The 15,217-nt window shown below is 39.2% G+C and overlaps 1 protein-coding gene across 1 annotated transcript in view; it reads right to left on the minus strand.

Annotated features, from left to right (window-relative positions):
- The window catches only part of syt6a (synaptotagmin VIa), a 61,091-nt gene extending 48,512 nt beyond the window's left edge, over positions 1 to 12,579 (minus strand). The window contains exon 1 of the mRNA XM_047367718.1: positions 12,117 to 12,579. The gene's annotated coding sequence lies outside the window, so the exon portion shown is untranslated. The remainder of the gene's footprint in view (positions 1 to 12,116) is intronic.
- Positions 12,580 to 15,217: the final 2,638 nt, after the last annotated feature.

The raw sequence follows: 15,217 nt of genomic DNA on the forward strand, positions 1-15,217 counted from the left end.
CCATTAAATCACACTAGGGACGGAGACCTGTCAGTGCAAGGCAGAGAGTAGCTGTGACCCTGTGTCATACAGGGGTCGTACAATGAAACTGAAACACCTGTCATTTTAGTGTGGGAGGTTTCAAGGCTAAATTTGACCAGCCTGGTAGCCAGTCTTCATTGATTGTACATTGCACCAGTAAGGGCAGAGTGTGAAGGTTCAATTAGCAGGGTAAGAGCACAGTTTTGCTCAAAATATTGAAATGCACACAACATTATGGGTGACATACCAGAGTTCAAAAGAGGACAAATTGTTGGTGCACGTCTTGCTGGCGCATCTGTGACCAAGACAGCAAGTCTTTGTGATGTATCAAGAGCCACGGTATCCAGGGTAATGTCAGCATACCACCAAGAAGGACGAACCACATCCAACAGGATTAACTGTGGACGCAAGAGGAAGCTGTCTGAAAGGGATGTTCGGGAGCTAACCCGGATTGTATCCAAAAAACATAAAACCACGGCTGCCCAAATCACAGCAGAATTAAATGTGCAACTCAACTCTCCTGTTTCCACCAGAACTGTCCGTCAGGAGCTCCACAGGGTCAATATACACGGCCGGGCTGCTATAACCAAACCTTTGGTCACTCATGCCAATGCCAAACCTCAGTTTCAATGGTGCAAGGAGCACAAATCTTGGGCTGTGGACAATGTGAAACATGTATTGTTCTCTGATGAGTCCACCTTTACTGTTTTCCCCACATCCGGGAGAGTTACGGTGTGGAGAAACCCCAAAGAAGCGTACCACCCAGACTGTTGCATGCCCAGAGTTAAGCATGGGGGTGGATCAGTGATGGTTTGGGCAGCCATCTCATGGCATTCCCTTGGCCCAATACTTGTGCTAGATGGGCACTGCCAAGGACTACCGAACCATTCTTGAGGACCATGTGCATCCAATGGTTCAAACATTGTATCCTGAAGGCGGTGCCATGTATCAGGATGACAATGCACCAATACACACAGCAAAACTGGTGAAAGATTGGTTTGATGAACATGAAAGTGAAGTTGAACATCTCCCATGGCCTGCACAGTCACCAGATCTAAATATTATTGAGCCACTTTGGGGTGTTTTGGAGGAGCGAGTCAGGAAACGTTTTCCTCCACCAGTATCACGTAGTGACCTGGCCACTATCCTGCAAGAAGAATGGTTAGAATCCCTTTGACCACTGTGCAGAACTTGTATATGTCATTCCCAAGACGAATTAACGCTGTATTGGCCGCAAAAGGAGGCCCTACACCATAATAATAAATTATTGTGGTCTAAAACCAGGTGTTTCAGTTTCATTGTCCAACCCCTGTATATAAAACAATTCAACGTGAAGACTTTTTCCCGCCAAGCAGTTTATTGTGTGGCACAGCGTGCACAGCATGTCGTAAAAATTTAGCTTTGCGCTGATCTGTCCAGCGGACCGCGCGTGTGTCCGTGGAATCAAGTACGCATGACTATTTTTTGCCCTTTAGATAAGCAGGGTTGAACCTTACTCTAAGAAAGTATGCCCATATTGAGCGCTATAAATAATATAACAAAATAATTATATTGATGATTCTTCATTAAAGGATTAACAAGAACAGATCTGCTTAGTTCTCATAACAAAAATCAAGCAATATGTTATCACCAAAAGGTAATGCCATAAAATATAATTAGGTTTTCAGTAAGACAAACAGTCCAGCTCAACAATATAATCTTTTTGGAGGTAGTGAATGAAGTGTTCTACAACTTCTTTATAATATCTTTCTGACTTGTTTTTTCACATTTTTCATAGTTTTTCTTTATAGTATAGGATCAAGAAATCTATTTCTATCTTTTTAACAATTTAAGTGTCAGCTGAATCTCTAAATAAAGGTACTGTGAAATTTTAAATAAATTGGGAGTTATTGTTATTAAATGCTGACAAAAAGTGTATTTATCATTTACTTTAGTTTCCAAAATCTCTCAAAAGTCTATTTGTGGGACATTTAAATGACACTGTCATTAACTAAAAAGTGCCACCACATCAGATTTCTTTATGGGGTCAGGCCTCCAGTTGTATGTGACCTTCGACCTTGGGGCCCTGAATGATTGCGAAAATAACAACTCAGCTCAGGAACATGATGCATCCATCTCCCCAGAGCAGATAAATCAAGAGTGGCCTGACATTTGGGGCCCTGTGTGCTCAGAAGCAAGTAGCCTCATGATGCATGATAGCTCAGCTGATAACAAGAAAAATGGCAGAGTGAGGGGGCTTCATCATGATGGGGGTTTTATCGGACTAAGATGAGCTCCAGCATGGCTCGGGAGCAGCATAATCCACTCATTTATCTCCTCCATATGGTTGTGATTAATGAGCTCTTCTTGCTCTGGTTACAGACTAGAATAACTGTCCCAGTATTTACTGGTAAATCCTTCTTTGGCACTTATCTTTTCCACTCTGCACATCATCCTACTAGTTTCTAGTTCTGTTGGAGGTTTCTCCCCAGTGAAAGGAGATTTGTCCACTCTGCACTATTACAGTGTTAGTTGAGAAGCAATCACTGGACTTTTCTCTCTCTATAATAAAAGGATGCAATATTTAATGTTCTATAAGATGTCTCACGTCTTATTAAAGTGATGTCCCAATTCAATGCAAACTATGAATGGTAGTGGAGCCCCTAACTAAGCTCAGCTTCCAATCTCTTTGTAGGTGAATTGAGATTTTATGTTAGCTGCACCCACTGTCTTAGCCAGCAAGCCAAGCATCTGCAAAGGGAAAATTGAATAAAACAAGACAGTGACATCATGGCAAAGGTTTCAATGCACACATACCCTAGATGATGAGGCACATTAATAGTGATACACATTCTTCATGGATTTGACAAGACTAGATTCTTTCCACACATTTTCTTCATTTTTGGGATCCATTTAGGTTGGGTTGTTTTTAATAAACCAACACACATGGCAAGATAAGAATGGTGTGACAGTAGCTGTTATGATTTAGGTTTGTTTGGTTTTTTGGTTTCGGGTTTTTTCTTTATGTTTTTCACAGTTAAGGTTTTGAATTGTTCTTCTGTTTATTATTATTATTATTATTATTATCGTTCTTGTTAGATTTTTGAATCTGTCATGGAGTGACATTTTGGACTTTGTTTTATGGTTTCTTGTGATGGTTTATTTTGTCTAGATGTTTCTATTAAGTTTATTAGTTTGTTTTGGTCCCTCTACTGCCTCCTGGTGTTTTGTTGTTCTCCTCCCTCATTACGTTCTTTTATGGTTGTTTTCTTATTACTTGGTATGGTTTATTATTATTATTGTAATTATTATAGTTCTTGGTCTTCCCTGGATTCTCTAGTTTTATTTCTCTTTAGTATCTTTGTGTTTAATTGTGTTTTATTATTTGTTCCTTTGCACTCGTCTTGTTTACTAGTTTATTTTCTGTTTCCTTTTCAGTTAATTCAATCAGTGTGGTTAGGTTTGTTTACTTTTGTATTCAGGTTTTCTTTATGGGTTATTTGTTTGTTCTTAGGTTGTTATTGTTGTTCCTATGTTCCCTCTAGTTTCTCTGTTTACTTTAGTCATGATTCTAGTTTTCTTATTCCCCATTTGATTATTTATCTTTGTCTATAGGTTTGCTTGGTCTGTGTTTCTGTTTATTGTTTATTAGTTACTTCGCCCATCCTCAGCCTTTGTATTTGTTTCACCTGTTCCTTCTGCTTCCCTGCCTCCTTGCCGCATCTGTTCCCTGTTCCGTTGATTATCTGCCTTTGTTATCTCACAGTATATAAGTTGGTTTTGTGTCTTTGTTCGTTGCTGGTTCCTTGTGTTTGTCATACTTCGTTCTCGCCCATGTTCATGCTACGCCTTGCCTCGCCTTGGAAAACCTTGCTACGTCTTGCCTTGTTACCTGCAGTGATTTTGTGAGTTTTTTTGTAATTGGACTCCGGTTCAGTCCTGCAGTGTTTTTTTTGCTACGTTTTTTGAATCTTGTAAATAAACCGATGAATCATAAAGATGATCCAGCTGAGCTCTTGTCTGCAATTTGGTCTGATCCAAAACCACACCGTGACAGAATCATGTTTCAGTTTGTTTTTCTGGTCATGCTTTAGTTTTGTCGTCTTGTTCATGTTTTGTCAAGTTTGGTTTTCGGATCTGGTTATGCTTTTGTTTCATGTTTTTCTAGTTTTTGTTAGTTTGTGTTCAAGAGTCTCTGTTTTGCTCCAGCCACGTTTTGTTCTTCTGTCAATTGACATTATCCGGTTATTCCTGGCGGAATTATATCCAAATCATGCTCATGTCTAGTTCTCAGATCATGCTCATTTCTTGTTTTGTGGATCATGCCAAGCCTGTCCTGCCTTTCCGTTTATTGTTTTGTTCCTGCCTCTTCTGAGAGTGAGTTTATTTTATTTTTTTTATTAAATCGTTTTGCACTTACCGTCATGCTGCCTGCTAGTCTGCATTCCGGGGTCCTCTATCTCGCAAGCCATAACAGTAGCTTAAGATTTTTTTTTCAGCTTTTACAAAAGCCTTCATATTGAAAGACCTTATTGGGTGCAGCAGCTTCCTGTTTGTCTGTCATGTGAGCGGCTCTGCACTATGCTCATTTATCTTCAGACAGCTGTCGCTGAAGGGCAGAGAAGCACTAGTCATCTGATTTTATGACTTTTAAATCAAATCTCTTTGTTTATAAAGCAGGAATGACATGATTAAATGGAACCCCACTCATTTGAATTATTAAGTCATATCAACACAGGGTGAACATACTGATGTTAGCCTAGTTCTTTAGCAAACTGCTCATTATGAAAACATTCGCCAGCAGGAGCAAAAATTTAGTTTAGTGAGCTTTGTGGCTTTGGACATGTAGAGTAAAAGGCAGAACACAGTTGGGCCTACTTGACACCATGGACGTATGCGCGGAGTCCGCATGAACTTAAAGCACATGTCCGCTAGACATGTCTGCACAAAGTTTAATTTTTAGGATTGCGTACATGGTGTTACACAAACTGGTCAGCAGGAAAAAGACTCCACTTTGAACTGTTTTATATGTGACATACTGCTCCGAGCACCGGTCACGAGTATGTGCAGCGTCACTGCCACTCTGCGCCGCACTGACAGGTGTATTCCCCTTCTTCGTCTCTAGTGTATTTTAATGGCCTTTAACGCCACCTTCTTTTCTTTTTGTTTTTTCAAAGCAACACGGCATATTAGCTCTACCTCCCTGTCCAATGACGCCATTGGCAGAAAGTGTGGGAAATGTAGGAATTTCTCACAAGGAACATAGAAGATTTGTACGCTCAACTTTGAAACCTCAAACGTCCATGGACAGTGTGCACGAACTCCTTGCTGCTTACACAATGCCCAACTATGTTCTGCCCTTAAGGCTGACCAGCAGAAAATGAAATTGGCACACAATAGTTGCTGATATAAAAAAAAACAAAAAACCTGATACTTCAGTTTCATTGGTCAGTAAGTTGGGTGGGGTACAATTATAATACTGAAGTACACCATTTTTATTTTATTACACTTTAAAGCGACCAGGTTGAAATGCATATACATGGCACCAATTTTATTAACTTTCCTGAAGAATTCCTTGTTTAATCTGTTCTGCAAACAAAAGGGACCATAATACCTATGTTCATTGTTTAGCATGTTGTATAGGTGAAGTATACAAAGGTCAGATGGGGGCCACTGATGACAATGGAAATGTCACACCAAACACCAAAACCTGAGCAAACTCTCAGCGTTGTACCTCATTAAAGTTTGTCCTCTCCTTTTTTAAAGTCATACTTATAAATAAGTGTCAGCAATAGTAATATCTGTGCCTTAATTCCTCCAGCATTGCTACCCATAAAAGCAGTGTGCATTTAAGATTGTCAGGCTAGGGAGGTGCAGTAGTAGTTGTGGCCATAGCCTCTCGGTCCAACCACACCCCACCATCCTGTGACACCACTGAAAGGATATTATTGTTTACATAGGTCTCTTGAATTTAATCCACAGTTCTGAAACTGTACATGTTGACTTTTAAGATTGACAATTCCAGCAAACCTATATTTAATTTACTTTTTATACTGGACACAGTATAAAACAGTGCTTTCAGGGTGTTTAGTTGTTATGTGTATATTAGTAAAAAGGGATTAGCATTGAACAATAACAATGTGCTGTGCTGAAAGCTGTGGTGTGTAGCTGCAACTTGAGTTCCAGTGAAAGTCTGAGCTGTAATAAAATAATGGCTTTCCAGTGAGCCAGTGAGTATATACACTCACTTGCTGCTATTATGTAGACTTTGATAGTACCAGGTTGGACCCCCTTTTCCTCTCAGAAGAAGAATGCATTGCTTTTGGTCCATAATTACATCATTGCATTAGGGAGTTGCTGCAGACTTGACAGCTCAGTGTCCATAATGCAAATTTTCTGTTCCACCACATCCTAAAGCTGCTCTTTGGGATTGATATCTGGTGATTGTGGAGGTAAATAGAGTACACTGAAATCCTTGACCAGTTTAAGAAACTAAAGAAAAAGGATTTGAGATTTCTGACATTGTGCATTATCCTGTTGGAAGTAATCACCAGAAGATGCGTAAACTATGGCCTTAAAGGGATGTACATGCTCAGCAAGAATACGCACATACGGTGTGATGCTTAAGGATATTTAACTGCTTCTAAAGGGCCCAAAGTGTGCCAACTAAAAATCCCCCAACCATTATACCACCGCCAGCAGCCTGTAGCCTTGATACAAGGAATGGATTAATTATTTCATGTTGTTTACCCCAAGTTCTGGTCCTACCATCTGAATGCCACAGCTCAAATAAAAAGACTCCTTGAATCAGGCAATGTTTTTCCAATTATGATGATCCTGTCCAAATTATTCCCTAAATTCCTTAACATTAAGTGACTGCAGTGGCGGTTGGAAAGGATATTTGACAAAAGTAAATAAAAAGAGTGAAGCCTCGCCCAGCCACCACATCACCCGTCCATCATTACCCAAGAAATCCAATCAGATTAAAGGAATACAATTCTCTGATGTGTACTTGCACCCTACATAAAAAAAAAAAAAAAACAGCAGCCAGACAGTTCATGAAACAAACTGGTGAATTAATCTATTATTATGCTTTTTAAAAAGCCAATTAAAAGAGTTTGTAGCAACATACATGTCACTCCTGCAGAGGCAGGCTATGATGCCGTTAACATTTCCTAATGGTGAGAGATATACAGCACTGTTATAACACATAAAAAGCTGAGTCATATCCTGTTTATTTTACCTTTCTTGTCCATGGTTATGAACTGTGTGACTAAAATGATGTTATTGCGATGAAGCGACTTGTATTTCTGAATCAGACTGTAACACACAGGGGCACGGTGGCTTGAACCAACTTGGCAGAGAAGGACAATGGAACTATTTATCAAACTTTTCTTATTTTTAATTTTATCCCAATAGTTTAAGAATATTCAGTGAAAAATTAAACATATACTTACAGACTGCAAGGAGGGATCAGTAAAAAAACTGAGAGCCGCTGTCTCACTCTATTGTTTCATACTGGTTATAACAAGTGGTTATTTGAGCTGCTGCTGCCTATCCATAATCTAAAATGTCTGCTCTGCTGAACTCTGACTTAAGCAGGGCATTTTTATCCACACAACTGCCGCTCACTGGATAGTTTTTCTATTTTCATAACATTCTCTGTAAACCAGAGTGATGGGTGTGCATCAAAATCCCAGGATATCAGTAGTTTGTGAAATACTCTGAGCCCCTCATACCATGCCATGTTGTAAGTCACTTAATCCCCCTTTTCCCCATTCTGTTGAAACTTCAGTAAGTCATCAGCATTGAGTTGCTGTCATGTGATTATCTGATTTGCAATTTGTGTTAAGAAATATTGAACAGGTGTTCACAATAAATGGCCAGTGAATGTACAAAATAGTTTTCAAGACTAGCAACTGAAATTGAGGGATAGTTTTGTCAAAAATTGTTCAAAGACAAGCGGAAATTGCTACAGAGCTCTCGATTACAGTTTTTTCCACCTGATTTACACCAAATAGAGACATGGTTTCATTAATAAATATTTAGATGATAACAAAAACACAAATTTAAGCGAGAGACAATATGAAACAAAAATGTAGAGTAAAAGTAGACAGTGCTTGTCTGATTACCAAGACAACTACCTTTTTTAAAACAAAGAAATCTTTCGATTAGACTGTCACATGGATTTAGTTATTGATTAATGGAATAGGAAATCATCTTGTAAGTGGGTGAAATAATATATTAGCCTGAAACTAGAGAGACTGTGCAGAGCTGAAAGGCGTCAGGCTTCTCACGCTTTGTGACATTCATTAACCCTGTCCTTACGCTTTTTTTTTTTAGCTGCACAGCTGCGGCTGTGAAGCAGCTAAGGAAATTAAAGAAATCACAGTGCAAATGAATGTAGTCTGAAGACATTACTTGACACCTCCATGAACCAGGGTGGCCAAAAGGTCTTGCTGGCTTCCTTACTTAGGGTGAGGAGAGGTTGTTGATGCTAATCTGGTGTTTCCAGGCTTAATAATGTAACATCTGCAGCAGAAATGTGTGACACAATGGCTTGCTATAGTGAAGGCAAAAAATGTATGAAGCTCACGCAAAGAATCAGCAAGTCTATTTTTATGATGACTGGATCAATGTTTAACCTTTTCTTTATTTAGTGCAACTATCCCTGCTGGTCTGCTCAACCATGCAACATAAATAAGGATGAGGATATTTGAGGCAGGGAATGCATTTATGGATGTTGGTGAAAGTTGTTCTTGGATAAGAAAAACAGTATCTCATCGACTTTCTAAACTCTAGTTTTTTAATACCACAGACTTGTGTATAAAACTGCCAGCTGTTGCTAATTAAAGTCAGTGCTCTCAGTACTAAAAGTAAGACTTGTCTGGTTGCAGGGACAATGACATGTCTGCTTTGTGGTGTATTCTCTCATCTAAGAATAGTCTGATTCAGGAGATGTATTAGGATCAAAGAGAGTTTAAATGTTGGCTTCTGGAATCATGTCTTATTTGTTCCACATAAACTTCCTTATGTGAAAAGTATGTTTGATAGATAAAGATGCCAAACAAGAGAAAGTTGTGAGTGGCATGTTTAACATTTATTTGCTTGGGTCAATACTGATTCTATAGCATACATAATGTAACCTCAAGCTAAGACAGTCATACTAACCACTTTCTAGGCACATTCACCAAAATGCAATCACAAATGCAAAAACATTCATACATCGATATGCATATCTGCAGGTAGCTTGCCCAGGGGCACATCATGTGCAGGGGGAAGCTGGAATTGAATTACTATTCCCACTGAGCCATAGTCACCCTTGGGTCTGACTTGTATTTTTCTAGACAAATTCAGTTGCATGAGCTGTTGTTTTACACTGATAGAGATTCACTCACATCAGTATGTCAAATGCTTGGAGTACATTATAGATATTTTTTTTATAATTTAGCATATAATTATTTGACCACCATAGACAACATACAAAGCATTGTAATAATGCCATGAGTGGCTAACCTAATGAAAATGAAGTTGGCCTATGTTTTAGAGTTTACTATTGGTACACTAAAGAGCTACTTTGAAGTTTTTAATGAGCTAGGACTGTACATACCCTTTGCTGGTTCACAATCTAAAGTACTCACTGATCAAACCTGAACAAAATTACTCTACACTGCACATAGTTTTTTTAAAAACACATTGTGAAGATTTTGATGCTGTTATTTTACTTGTAACAGAAAGGGGAGCATTTTCAATGCTGTTTTGGTATTAGAAAGAAACATAAAAACCTCTACATATGGATTAGTCAAACCTGGACTGAATTATTGTACACTGCTTACACAGTTTGTCATTAGTAAATCCTTTGTTTCTGAATATAGAAAAATTAAATTGTTGTTCTTTGTTTTCCGCAAAGTTTTCATTTTAATCTCATGAACTCAATTTTGAGCATCTTGTCTTGTGAGCTGGATTGAAAGTCACACCACTACTGATCTCTAAGAAAAACAATAAGGAAATTTCACCAGTTTTACATGTTGAAACACATTGAAGTTGCGTGCTATACCTAACTTTGAGAGCCGAGTTCTATCTTCTGAAGAGAAGTGAACTCAATAGAAACATATAAAGTTCACACAATTAAGCAAAAAAAAAAAAAAGAAAAACTGCTGGAAAGCAATATGTGAGAGGAATATTCAGTCCTTCTGAAGCTTCTTTCATGGAATTCCTGTAGATTATGTTAAAGAAAAATTTGGTAGAAGACTTTTTAGCCTCGGAGCTTAACAAATCCAGATAATTCACCAAGAGAGATGTTGTTATGAAAATCTGTCTACTTTCCGGAAAGCCATTTTCATTTTAGCTGCAGCTTTTCTCTGAGGAGCACCATTTGGCAAACTCGTAAGCTCAGAATCCTGATTTCCTTCCAGGTACCGCATTTAACATTAGCTTTTTTCGCTCCTTCTAAACATGGACAATTACTGTCAACACAGGATATACTCTTGTTTACAAGAATGGTGTTGTTTGCCCTCATGAGTGACCAGCTTATTGATTCAAGCTGCAAAGCTGTCAAATTTTAACCCAATTTTATATTGTACTGAAACAAATAAGTGCCAGTAAAAGGCAGCCCCTGAGAGAGCTCAGTGTTATCTCACCCATCCTGCAGCCTTGTACTCCCAGATGTGTGCTTTAGCGGGCTTTATCACACCAGGGCGCACTATTGTTCACACAGTAAGCCACAGTGCGGGGGTATTTTACAGTCCAGCCTTAGTGAGTGACATTTTAACAAGAAGTCATAAACGTGTCACAGGAGAGAGGAAGGAAGACAAAATGCCAGAATCCCTGAATTTGCCCACAAAAGGGGAGCAAACGACCCCTGCGGCCATCCTGATCACACACAATCATGTCAGCCCTGCTCTCGGTGCACACACTCAAACACACACACACACACACACACACACACACACACACACACACCCACACACACACACACTTGCACGCATGCATGCACTCAGTCACAAGAGCTTTGCAACCATGTATGTCCCCATGCATCCATAAACTCTAAGACACACATGTTGCAGGAAGGCCACTGGGTCCAGTCATGCCAGGAGGCAGCAAGAAACTGATAAGGGTGGCTGTATTTGTTTAATTCAGGCTTCTGGCTGCTGCCTGAGGGAGGGAAAAACGTAAAACTGCACTCCAGGAACAGGTGAACATAAGCAGGGAGCTGCACAGATAAACAGGATTATCACTCTACCAGAAACAAGTTGAGGCGGATATTTGCTCTGAGATAAATCTTAGCCTATTATCACATCCCACGCACTTTAAATCCTAAGTGACAACAAGGCTAGCAGTGATGAGGATAACACAATTTCCTCTTACTAAGACTGACAGGAGGCAAAGGCTATGCTGCGGTATCTCTCCCATATTAGCCCAACAGCTCTGGTGCTTCATCAAAGTGTCATGATGCAAGTTGATCAAACCCAGTAGGAGTGACAGAGAAAAGGCAAAAAAAAAGTGTGCGCACAAGAGTGGATGCAACAGAAAACACACACACACACACACACACACAGGCAAACAACAGCAGTGACCTGGGTTAACATTTTACACTATGCAGCTGAGTGAGTTTCTACACCTCTGCCGTACAGGTGGAGCGATGTAGCGTCAGTTCAGCTGTTCAATAATTGATAAAAGCATCAGAGAAGACGAGTCAATATCTGAATAATTTCCCTGTGGCTCTGGCACTAATTTAATTGACAAAGATGTGTAAGACAGAGACAGAAAGTGCTGCTGCAGACATCCACTCTAATCAAATATTAAAGCCGTGCTTCATGAATGATACAGAGGTGTGTAATGACTACCAAAAAAAGAAGTTTTTACCTCAGCATGAATTATTCAACAGTAAATGCAGTGTTGGACTAAGATTAAACAAACAGGAGATTACAAGGCAAATACAATAAATCCACTGCTGCTCTGCATCAGAGCACAAACACGACATGCAACCTGTTTCACACCACTGAACCAAAGCTGGAGAAATCAATCGTCAAAAGCCAACAAAGAGGAAAAAAGGAGCACTCAAAGCATCAGATCTAAACCTGTGATTCAATCTCCTGTGACAGGTGTGTACTCACCAATGACAGCGCCTTTCACTTTTCCCTCTCTTGATCCTTTACTCTCACTTTTCCCTCCCTGTTTCTCTGTGTTCCTTTCTGCCTCTTTCTCTCTTTTTCCCCCGCTTCCTCACTCTCTCTTCCCGATCCTCTCTCTTGCTTGCTCCTGCACAGAATGAGCCTCCACTGCACTCTGGAACCCTGTTTCTATGGCAGTGCGAGCAAGCAAAGCAAGTCAGCAGGATACTGTAGTGCAAATGTCTAGGGGCACATCCCTCACTCAGCCCAGTGAACAGTCAAACAGGCTCAATAGCCTTTCACTTCGGTCCTGTTGTGCTCAAACACCCACAAACCACTTTAACTCCTGGTAAAATCGGCAGTGAGACTCAACGTGCGGTTTCATGCCTCCTACAAATGCAGGCAATGCAGCAAGTAAAAAAGTCAACATGCACAAGTTAGTGCGAATGAATATTAATGAGGATATCCTCATAAATATCAAAGCATCTCCTTGAAAAGATGTCCAGATAACACATTCGGAGAGTTCTTTTATTCCCACACAGAATGAGATTAGGCAAATGTGTGATGAAGGATCAAAAGGGAGTCGTTTTCTTTTTGGTTTTTTCCATTTTGATAACAAATGCAAGCCTGTGCTTTGTTCTGTTTAAAGAGAGCCTGCAGTGAGATGCTGCGATGAACGCATGTATGCCACACACTGCTTCAAAAAGCACACACCATTGATTTAATAAGCATGGGACACTGCTCCCCAGTCAGCAGCGGTGACTGTGGTCATGCGACATATTGCAGCACAATCAGTACAATCTTCAACAAAGAGAAAGAAGGAGAGGTGGAAACAAGGGGGGAAGGGGTTATATTGTCCCCTTTCTACAAGGGATTTCTGGAGAATCATCATTTTCTTGTCTCCCTTCTCAAATAAAGATTATTTTCTGACTACAACAGCTTGAAATCAATTTGCAGAGGAGCTCTGACAAAAACAAATATAAATATTTACATGATATGGAGATACAAGAAGTCGCAAAGTTCAGATGTGCATTCCGAATAACTGCTATAAAAGGTAAACACTTTATTTGCCAGTTGTTACATTAACCAATGCATTATACATTAGCCACAAACACAGCGGAATGTTTGACAACTCCAGCGTGGTAGTGCAAAGTGGTAGCTTGTTCTCGATTCATATTTTATCCTGCAAGAAATAAGGACACCGCAGACCTCCCAGTATCATCAGCTTAAGACAAAGTGATGAGGCTCTCTAGTGGCTGGGAGTAAACTGAGCCTGCAAGTGAATATAGGAATATAAACAAAAATCTGGAAAAGTTGTTCACTCTACCTTGCCTCTACCTATGCTTTAAACCTACTGTAAGCATAAGTGAAGGCTTGTCTCCTGCCCAGGAAATGTAAAAGTTTTAGTTGAATCATTCTTGCACAGGAGGTTCTGCGCTCACTCCAGTGACATGCAAGCCATCTGCAGAATGCATTAAAGGGTTTGCTGTGATTTTCTGAAGTAAAGTTCTGTGAAGTAATTATAAGTAATATTACCCTTACCTGTATAGACAGATAAGTTCGTAGAGAAATCCTCAGAACAGTGGAAGGCTAAAGGCTTGTTGGACGTTCTGCTAATTAGGCAGAATAATTAATACAACTCAAACTAAAAAAGTTCATATCTATGGGGTATAGTTTAATAAAGTTTTTCTGATACATGTGAAACATTGGCTAAACATCCTAGCCAAGGACAGGGGTTGGAAATTAGTTTTGGCTGACTGGCCAGAATATCTTATGCTTGACATCTACCTTGTCTTATACATATGAAATGTTTGTCCCTGTTAAACCAATAAAATTAAAGTAAATATTATATTAGCCGATAGGTTTGTCTCTGTTTTCAAAGCTGTACAACATATGCGTTACTATGCAAAGTTACGGTGGCTTATTCTGCCAGCAGTATCAATCTGCCTTATTAGTTATAATGGAGCATTGCACACAATGCCCCCACTTCTTGCCTACTTGCCAACTTGATTATGTTGCTACTTGGGATGGGCGATGCTTGCATGGCTTCTTGTTACCACATAAAAAACGTAACGTGAGAAGAATTTGTAAACCAGTGATAATAATTGCTGAATGGTAATCGATGATGTTTGCAACACTATGACACAGTATGCTAGACTTTCTGTTGGTTATTAAATATGCAGACATGCTCTGCTAGGTCTTCTAAAAGTTCTAGCACTTCTTATCATGAACAAAAAGGTTTTACTGAAAGTTAAGTAATTTATTTCTGAATATTTTGTTTAAAATATTCAAATGGGAAATTATATGAACTGAATGAACTCCAGTCATTAAATAAATCATAGATAGTGACAGTTGTTACCCAAAATCACATTTAATTTTAATGATTGTAGTATTTATTTCTCCTGTTGATGCCTCCACAGCACCTAAATTAGAAAACTAAATGTCCAAAGAATTTGGAGCAGTAGCACTTTTTAGACCCTAAGCTCTTACACCTGGCTTCAGAAAGTTACTACTTGTCCATGACCTCTTTTGACTAGTTTGTAGCTTATCATCTACTTTTCCACAGTTGGAGGGAGATGAAGTTTGTGATTCAGCAACAGTTTATTTATAAGGTATTGATCTTGAAAGTGGGAATCTGACCAGCTTTTCTGAGCTTTCACCGTGCTGAAAATACAGTTTATAAAAGGAGAGAATGGACTTCTCTGACCTATTTATTATAAGGATAGAAAGATATCAAATCAAAACTTCGTTTATAGAGCTCTTTACATACCATTAGGCAACCAAAGTGCTGCACAGCAGAATAAAAAATACAAGATAAAATCATAATAATAAAAGCAATAAGCAATAACAATGCAATAAAAAACTAAAAATTACATGATAAAAGACAGTGAAAGGGCCGGCCTATGATCTTCAGTTAAAAGCCAGTGTAAAAAGATGAGTTTTTAAAAGAGATTTAAATTCATTAAGAGTTCTGGCAGACCTCACAGAAAGAGCAAGATCATTCCAAAATTAAGGAGCTGCGGCTGAAAAGGCTCTGTCTTCCTTAGTCACATGTCGAGTCCACCAAGAGCATTTCATCTTCAGAACGATAACTGTAGGAGTTC

This window comes from Girardinichthys multiradiatus, chromosome 1 (genome assembly GCF_021462225.1).
Source record: "Girardinichthys multiradiatus isolate DD_20200921_A chromosome 1, DD_fGirMul_XY1, whole genome shotgun sequence".
Lineage (NCBI taxonomy): Eukaryota > Metazoa > Chordata > Actinopteri > Cyprinodontiformes > Goodeidae > Girardinichthys > Girardinichthys multiradiatus.